Source organism: Arachis stenosperma, chromosome 10 (genome assembly GCF_014773155.1).
Source record: "Arachis stenosperma cultivar V10309 chromosome 10, arast.V10309.gnm1.PFL2, whole genome shotgun sequence".
Lineage (NCBI taxonomy): Eukaryota > Viridiplantae > Streptophyta > Magnoliopsida > Fabales > Fabaceae > Arachis > Arachis stenosperma.
Genome location: NC_080386.1, coordinates 121,823,908 through 121,833,757, shown reverse-complemented (window position 1 = coordinate 121,833,757; position 9,850 = coordinate 121,823,908). Strand labels below are relative to the sequence as shown.

At 42.4% G+C, this 9,850-nt stretch overlaps 1 non-coding gene across 1 annotated transcript; it reads left to right on the top strand.

Moving 5' to 3' along the window:
- Window positions 1-9,499: 9,499 nt before the first annotated feature.
- On the top strand, window positions 9,500-9,607 carry LOC130959185 (small nucleolar RNA R71). Its single transcript, XR_009078280.1, has one exon. It is a non-coding gene; the product is annotated as a small nucleolar RNA R71 (small nucleolar RNA).
- Window positions 9,608-9,850: the final 243 nt, after the last annotated feature.

Below are 9,850 nucleotides of genomic sequence, written 5' to 3'. Positions count from 1 at the left end.
CTGAAGAAGAGCATGCGGAACACTTGAGGACCGTGTTGCAGATTCTAAAGGAGAAGAAACTCTATGCAAAACTGTCTAAGTGTGAGTTTTGGAAGAGTGAGGTGAAGTTTTTGGGCCATGTGGTGAGTAAGAAGGGAATAGCCGTAGATCCAACTAAGGTGGAGGCGGTGATGGATTGGAAACAACCAACCACCGTAACGGAGATAAGGAGTTTTCTGGGCTTAGCTGGCTATTACCGAAGGTTTATCAAGGGCTTTTCACAGATAGCTTTGCCAATGACAAAGTTAACCCGCAAAGACACTCCGCTTGTTTAGACTCCTGAGTGCGAGGAGAGCTTTCAGACATTGAAGAAAAAGTTGACTACTGCACCTGTGTTAGTGTTACCTGAGCCGAATGAGCCATTTGAGGTGTATTGTGATGCCTCATTAAAGGGTTTAGGGTGCGTGCTGATGCAGCATCATAATGTGGTGGCATATGCCTCACGACAGTTGAGACCTCATGAGATTAGTTACCCTATGCACGATTTGGAACTCGCTGCGGTTGTGTTTGCCTTGAAGGTGTGGAGGCATTACCTCTATGGGGTTAAGTTCCAAGTTTTCTCTGATCATAAGAGCTTGAAGTATCTCTTTGATCAGAAAGAGCTTAATATGAGGCAGAGAAGGTGGATGGAATTGTTGAAGGACTACGACTTTGAGTTGCATTACCACCCGGAAAAGGCGAACGTAGTGGCGGATGCGTTAAGTCGGAAGTCGTTATATGCGGCTTGGATGATGCTTCAAGAGGAGAAGTTGCTCAAGGGATTCGAGAGTCTGAAAATTGGTGCTCGAGAAGTATCCGGAACTTTGTGTTTGAGCAGATTAGAGATCTCAAGTGACTTTAAGTCCGAACTCCTAAAAGCTCATCAAAATGATGAAGCGTTATGGAAGGTGTTACCGGCCATTGAGCAAGGAAAACAGTGGAGAGTGTCGGAAGAAAAAGATGGGTTATGGAGGTTCAAGGGTAGGATTATTGTGCCAGATGTTGGCACTTTGAAGCAAGATATTTTAAAGGAGGCACACAAAAGCGGATTCTCCATTCACCCGGGAAGTACTAAGATGTACCATGATCTAAAGGCGATGTTCTGGTGGTCGGGTATGAAGAATGATGTGGCGGAATATGTTTCGAAGTGCTTAACTTGTCAAAAGGTAAAGATTGAACATCAAAGACCTTCCGGGATGTTGCAACCTTTAGAGATTCCACAATGGAAGTGGGAAAGTATTGCAATGGACTTTGTGTCTGGATTGCCAAGGATTAGGGCTGGTTTTGATGCTATCTGGGTGATTGTGGACCGACTGACGAAGTCAGCTCACTTTTTACCCATTCGGATGACTTACACCCTTGAGGAGCTAGCACGGTTATACATAAAGGAGATTGTGAGACTTCATGGTGTACCTGCTACTATAATCTCTGATAGAGATCCTCGTTTCACTTCAAGGTTTTGGGGTGCATTTCCGAAAGCTTTTGGAACCCGATTAAGCTTGAGCACGGCTTACCATCCTCAAACAGATGGTCAATCCGAGAGGACGAGTTGGGATCGGTATATGCCATTAGTGGAGTTTGCATACAATAATAGTTATCATGCAAGCATCGGAATGGCTCCGTATGAGGCCTTGTATGGGAGAAAATGTCAATCTCCACTATGTTGGTATGAAGCTGGAGAGAAAGGCTTGTTGGGACCGGAAATGATAGCTGAGACTACTGAACAAGTCAAGAAAATCCGAGATAGGATGCTTACGGCGCAGAGTCGTCAAAAGAGTTACGCCGATCAGAGGCGAAAGCCCTTAGAATTTGAGGAAGGAGACCATGTTTTTCTTAAGGTTACTCCGACCACGGGAGTAGGTAGGGCGATTAAAACAAAGAAGTTGAATCCTCGATACATTGGTCCATTTCAGATCCTGGAGAGGGTCGGACCGGTAGCGTACCGGATGGCTCTACCACCTCATCTTTCGAACCTGCACGACGTGTTTCACGTGTCGCAGCTTCAGAAGTACACTCCTGATGCTAGCCATGTGTTAGAACCTGAGTCGGTTCAGTTAAGGGAAGATTTGACGCTTCCAGTGGCTCCAGTTAGAATTGATGATACTAGTATCAAACGGTTGCGTGGAAAAGAGGTTTCATTAGTCAAAGTGGCATGGAGTCGAGGTGGTGTTGAGGAACACACTTGGGAACTTGAGTCGGAGATGCGAACGGACTATCCGCATTTATTCTCAGGTAATTGCATTTGAATTTTGTGGGCAAAATTCCCAATTAGGTGGGTAGAATGTAAGACCCGGTTAATTAACGGCTAATTAACCCATAAATGAGAATTTATTCTAGAAATCCTAAAATGTGATTTTTATGGCTAAATGTGATAGAGGAGACTGAGACGAGAATTTTGGTACCAATTTTATAGAATTCGGACCAAGATTGGACCGAACGGGCCAAACCGGGCCAACCGGACCCAAAGTGGGCCCTTGGCCCAACATAACTAAACCAAAACCCTAGTTTTCAGCACTCTCTCTCCTCATTTGTTACACACTCACGCTGAAATTGAAGAGAGGGGAGGAAGAACACTCTCTCAAGTTCTTTCTCTCACTTGATCTTCAAACCACCATAACTTTTGATCTAGAGCTCCGATTGCCGCTCCGTTTGCGGCCACGCGTTCACCGCGGAAAGCTCTACAAAACCCATACAATCAATCTTGAGGTAAGTCACGTTTTGCTCTTCGAAATTCCTGCCTTGTTTTCGAGTTTTATGAGCAAAAATGTTGAGATTTTGGGCTCTTTGATGTTATAGGACCCAACTCTCTTGAAGGAGAAGGTTAATCTTGTCTCCTTGGACCTTGGGTGTGGTAAGATTCTCAACCCTAGTGTAATTTGTGATTTTATGATTTTTGGGTTTTGAGATGTTGTGTATCGGTATGATGATTGTGGCTTAGGTTGTGTATATGTGAATATTGGAGCTTGATTGGTGATTTTGAAAAGCTTGGAGAGGATTTGGTGGTGAAAAATCTGTTCTTGGAGGTTTTGAGGCCTTGAGAGCTTGTGGATAAGTGGTTTGGAAGTGCTCCGATTGAGCTTGGGAAATCGGCTAAGGTATGGTTTCGGTGTTCCGTATCTAATATGTAATGTGGTAGGAAATACTTAGGCTAGAGGCCCTAAGATAGGCATTGAATGGTTGATGTTGTTAAATGATTGAGATATATGATGTGGTCATATATGTGATGATGATTATTGATGCCTTAATGGTATGATGTATGGAAGTATGCATGTTGTGATATATGCTTGATGATTGGTTATGGTTGAATTGTGGGTTGAACCATGTTGATGGTGAATATGATATTGATTATGTATAATGATGGTTAATTGGAATTGGTGTTGTTGAAAATTGGCATGAGGAAGAGTATATGATATGTCAATGTGTTTGGGTTTGAGCCACTTGGGTGAAGTGGGTTAAAATGATGGGATAGTGATTTTGTAAATCGTGGTAATATGTCAATGTGTGAGTTGAGGAGGCTTGATGTTGAATTTGATATATTTTGATTGATTTCAAAGAAAAGGGATGAAATTGGCATGTTTTGATTGATTTTGAAAAGAGTTGAAAATGGCTTGTTTTGAAAATGGCACTTGGTGGTTTTGTATGAAAATATGGTTTTTGGGCATACTTTGGCGGAACATAACTTGGACTACGGATCTCTGTTTTGTACCAAATCTGTTTAGAAATGAAATTGGATCCGGGATGTCCATGCCGTTCGAAGAACGAGTGAAAAACGATTTAAAATGAGAAAGTTATGTCAGTCGGAAGATTGGGGTTTAAATTTGTGAATTCTGCAGCTTTTAACTTAGAAAATTTTTAGCAGAATGACCCCTTGCGCGTGGGCGCACCTGGGGCGTACGCGCCGATCTTCCAGAAAGCGCCATCCACGCGTGCGCGTGATGTGCACGGGTGGTGCGCGAAATTGTGATCACTACACAACTTTGCACAACTAACCAGCAAGTGCACTGGGTCGTCCAAGTAATACCTTACGTGAGTAAGGGTCGATCCCACGGAGATTGTCGGTATGAAGCAAGCTATGGTCACCTTGTAAATCTTAGTCAGGCAGACTCAATTGGGTATAGTGATATACGAATAAAGCATAAAGATAAAGATAGAGGTACTTATGTAATTCATTGGCAGGAACTTCAGATAAGCGTATGAAGATGCCTTCCCTTCCGTCTCTCTGCTTTCCTACTGTCTTCATCCAATCCTTCTTACTCCTTTCCATGGCAAGCTTATGTAGGGTTTCACCGTTGTCAGTGGCTACCTCCCATCCTCTCAGTGAAAATGTTCCTATGCTCTGTCACAGCATATGGCTAATCAGCTGTCGGTTCTCGGTCAGGCCGGAATAGAATCCATTGATTCTTTTGCGTCTGTCACTAACGCCCCGCCTGCTAGGAGTTTGAAGCACGTCACAGTCATTCAATCATTGAATCCTACTCAGAATACCACAGACAAGGTTAGACCTTCCGGATTCTCTTGAATGCCGCCATCAGTTCTCGCCTATACCACGAAGACTCCGGTTAAAGAGTCCAAGAGATAAACACTAGAGCCTTGTTGCTTGTAGAACAGAAGTGGTTGTCAGTCACTTTGTTCATAAGTGAGAATGATGATGAGTGTCACGGATCATCACATTCATCAAGTTGAAGAACAAGTGATATCTTGGACAAAGAACAAGCGGAATTGAATAGAAGAACAATAGTAATTGCATTAATACTCGAGGTACAGCAGAGCTCCACACCTTAATCTATGGTGTGTAGAAACTCCACCGTTGAGAATACATAAGAACAAGGTCTAGGCATGGCCGAATGGCCAGCCTCCCAAAGTGAGTTCAATCATAAAAACATGATCAAAAGCTTCAAATACAATAGTAAGAGGTCCTATTTATAAGAAACTAGTAGCCTAGGGTGTACAGAGATGAGTAAATGACATAAAAATCCACTTCCGGCCCACTTGGTGTGTGCTTGGGCTGAGCAATGAAGCAATTTCGTGTAGAGACTCTTCTTGGAGTTAAACGCCAGCTTTTATGCCAGTTTGGGCGTTTAACTCCCATTTAGGTGCCAGTTCCGGCGTTTAACGTTGGAATTTCTGTAGGTGACTTTGAACGCCGGTTTGGGCCATCAAATCTTGGGCAAAGTATGGACTATCATATATTGCTGGAAAGCCCAGGATGTCTACTTTCCAACGCCGTTGAGAGCGCGCCAATTGGGCTTCTGTAGCTCCAGAAAATCCACTTCGAGTGCAGGGAGGTCAGAATCCAACAGCATCTGCAGTCCTTTTGAGTCTCTGGATCAGATTTTTGCTCAGATCCCTCAATTTCAGCCAGAAAATACCTAAAATCACAGAAAAACACACAAACTCATAGTAAAGTCCAGAAAAGTGAATTTTAACTAAAAACTAATAAAAATATACTAAAAACTTAACTAAAACTACTAAAAACATACTAAAAACAATGCCAAAAAGGGTACAAATTATCCGCTCATCACAACACCAAACTTAAATTGTTGCTTGTCCCCAAGCAACTGAAAATCAAATAAGATAAAAAGAAGAGAATATACTATAGACTCCAAATTATCAATGAAACTTAGCTCCAAATTAGATGAGCGGGACGAGTAGCTTTTTGCCTCCAAACAGTTTTGGCATCTCACTTTATCCTTTGAAATTCAGAATGATTGGCTTCTTTAGGAACTCAGAATCCAGATAATGTTATTGATTCACCTAGTTAAGTATGATGATTCTTGAATACAGCTACTTATTGAGTCTTGGCCGTGACCCAAAGCACTCTGTCTTCCAGTATTACCACCGGATACATACATGCCACAGACACATAATTGGGTGAACCTTTTCAGATTGTGACTCAGCTTTGCTAGAGTCCCCAATTAGAGGTGTCCAGGGTTCTTAAGCACACTCTTTTTGCCTTGGATCACAATTTTATTTCTTTCTTTTTCTTTCTTTTTTTTTTCGTTTTTCTCCTTCTTTTTCTCTTTTTTTTTTTGTATTCACTGCTTTTTCTTGCTTCAAGAATCATTTTTATGATTTTTCAGATCCTCAGTAACATGTCTCCTTTTTCATCATTCTTTCAAGAGCCAACAATTTTAACATTCATGAACAACAAATTCAAAAGACATATGCACTGTTCAAGCATACATTCAGAAAACAAAAAGTATTGTCACCACATCAAACTAATTAAGCTAGTTTTAAAGATGAATTCGAAATCCTGTACTTCTTGTTCTTTTGTAATAAAAACAGCTTTCATTTAAGAAAGGTGATGGATTCATAGGACATTCATAACTTTAAGGCATAGACACTAAGACACTAATGATCACAAGACACAAACATGGACAAACATAAGCACTAAATTTTCGAAAAACAGAAGAATAAAGAACAAGGAGATTAAAGAACGGGTCCACCTTAGTGATGGCGGCTTGTTCTTCCTCTTGAAGGTCTTATGGAGTGCTTGAGCTCCTCAATGTCTCTTCCTTGTCTTTGTTGCTCCTCTCTCATGATTCTTTGATCTTCTCTAATTTCATGGAGGATGATGGAGTGTTCTTGGTGCTCCACCCTTAGTTGTCCCATGTTGGAACTTAGTTCTCCTAGGGAGGTGTTCAGTTGCTCCCAATAGTTTTGTGGAGGAAAGTGCATCCCTTGAGGCTTCTCAGGGATCTCATGATGAGAGGGGTCTCTTGTTTGCTCCATCCTTTTCTTAGTAATGGGCTTGAGGTCATGCCTTCTCAGTTGAACCGGCTTTCCTCTTGAATCTCTCTTCCATTGAGCGCCCTCTTCACAAATGTCTGTGAGGACTTGGTCCAACCTTTGATCAAAGTTGACCCTTCTTCATGGCCACAACTTCATAGAAGTGGTCTTGATGCACCCTTGAGATGAATCTCTCCATCTCTCATGATTCGGAGGTGAAAGCTTTTGCCTTCCCTTTCCTCTTTCTAGAGGTTTCTCCGGCCTTGGATGCCATAAATGGTTATGGAAAAACGAAAAGCAACGCTTTTACCACACCAAACTTAAAAGGTTTGCTCGTCCTCGAGCAAAAGAAGAAAGAAGAGAGTAGAAGAAGAAGAAATGGAGGAGATGGAGGTGGCTTTGTGGTTCGGCCTTTATGGGTGGGTTTGGGTGGGGAAGTGGTTTGAATTTTGAATGGTGAGGTAGATGGGGTTTTATGAAGGATGGATGTGAGTGGTGAAGAGAAGATGGGTTTTAATAGGTGAAGGGTTTTTGGGGAAGAGGAGTTGAGGTGATTGGTGAATGGGTGAAGAAGAGAGAGAGAGTGGTGGGGTTGGTGGGGATCCTGTGGGGTCCACAGATCCTGTGGTGTCAAGGAAAAGTCATCCCTGCACCAAATGGCATTCAAAATCATGTTTTGAGCCATTTTTGGCTTTAAACGCCGGGCTGGTGCCCATTCCTGGCGTTTAACGCCAGGTTCTTGCCCTTTTCTGGCGTTTAACGCCAGTCTGGTGCCCCTTTCTGGCGTTAAACGCCCAGAATGGTGCCAGACTGGGCGTTAAACGCCCACCTGCTAGCCTTACTGGCGTTTAAACGCCAGTAAGTTCTTCCTCCAGGGTGTGCTATTTTTCTTCCTGTTTTTCATTCTGTTTTTGCTTTTTCAATTGATTTTGTGACTTCTCATGATCATCAACCTACAAAAAACATAAAATAACAAAAGAAAATAGATAAAATATAACATTGGGTTGCCTCCCAACAAGCGCTTCTTTAATGTCAGTAGCTTGACAGATGGCTCTCATGGAGCCTCACATTTTCTCAGAGCAATGTTGGAACCTCCCAACACCAAACTTAGAGTTTGAATGTGGGGGTTCAACACCAAACTTAGAGTTTGGTTGTGGCCTCCCAACACCAAACTTAGAGTTTGACTGTGGGGGCTCTGTTTGACTCTGATTTGAGAGAAGCTCTTCATGCTTCCTCTCCATGATGACAGAGGGATATCCTTGAGCCTTAAACACCAAGGATTCTTTATTCACTTGAATGATCAACTCTCCTCTATCAACATCAATCACAGCCTTTGCTGTGGCCAGGAAGGGTCTGCCAAGGATGATGGTTTCATCCATGCACTTCCCAGTCTCTAGGATTATGAAATCCGCAGGGATGTAATGGTTTTCAATCTTCACCAAAACATCCTCTACAAGTCCATGAGCTTGTTTTCTTGAGTTGTCTGCCATCTCTAATGAGATTCTTGCAGCTTGCACCTCAAAGATCCCTAGCTTCTCCATTACAGAGAGAGGCATGAGGTTTACACTTGACCCTAAGTCACACAGAGCCTTCTTGAAGGTCATGTTGCCTATGGTACAAGGTATTGAAAACTTCCCAGGATCTTGTCTCTTTTGAGGTAATTTCTGCCTAGACAAGTCATCCAGTTCTTTGGTGAGCAAAGGAGGTTCATTCTCCCAAGTCTCATTTCCAAATAACTTGTCATTTAGCTTCATGATTGCTCCAAGGTATTTAGCAACTTGCTCTTCAGTGACATACTCATCCTCTTCAGAGGAAGAATACTCATCAGAGCTCATGAATGGCAGAAGTAAATCCAATGGAATCTCTATGGTCTCAATTTGAGCCTCAGATTCCCATGGTTCCTCAGTAGGGAACTCAGTAGAGGCTAGTGCACGTCTATTGAGGCCTTCCTCAGTGGCGTTCACTGCCTCTCCTTCCTCTCCAAATTCGGCCATGTTGATGGCCTTGCACTCTCCTTTTGGATTTTCTTCTGTATTGCTTGGAAGAGTACTTGGAGGGAGTTCAGTAATTTTCTTGCTCAGCTGTCCCACTTGTGCCTCCAAATTCCTAATGGAGGACCTTGTTTCAGTCATGAAACTTTGAGTGGTTTTGATTAGATCAGAGACCATGGTTGCTAAGTCAGAGGGGTTCTGCTTAGAATTCTCTGTCTGTTGCTGAGAAGATGATGGAAAAGGCTTGCTATTGCTAAACTGTTTCTTCCACCATTATTGTTGTTGAAACCTTGTTGAGGTCTCTCTTGATTCTTCCATGAGAAATTTGGGTGATTTCTCCAAGAAGAATTATAGGTGTTTCCATAGGGTTCTCCTAGGTAATTCACCTCTTCCATTGAAGGGTTCTCAGGATCATAAGCTTCTTCTTCAGATGAAGCATCCTTAGTACTGCTTGGTGCATTTTGCATTCCAGACAGACTTTGAGAAATCAAATTGACTTGTTGAGTCAATATTTTATTCTGAGCCAGTATGGCATTCAGAGTATCAATCTCAAGAACTCCTTTCTTCTGACTAGTCCCATTGTTCACAGGATTCCTTTCAGAAGTGTACATGAATTGGTTATTTGCAACCATTTCAATTAGCTCTTGAGCCTCTGTAGGCGTCTTCTTCAGATGAAGAGATCCTCCAGCAGAGCTATCCAAAGAGATCTTGGACAGTTCAGAGAGACCATCATAGAAAATACCTATGATGCTCCATTCAGAAAGCATGTCTGAGGGACACTTTCTGATCAATTGTTTGTATCTTTCCCAAGCTTCATAGAGGGATTCACCATCCTTTTGTCTGAAGGTTTGGACTTCCACTCTAAGCTTACTCAATTTTGAGGTGGAAAGAACTTTGCCAAGAAGGCATTGACTAGCTTTTCCCAAGAGTCCAGGCTTTCTTTAGGTTGAGAGTCCAACCATATTCTAGCTCTGTCTCTTACAGCAAAAGGGAATAGCATTAGTCTGTAGACCTCAGGGTCAACCCCATTAGTCTTGACTGTGTCACAGATTTGCAAGAATTCAGCTAAAAATTGATGAGGATCTTCCAATGGAAGTCCATGGAACTTGCAA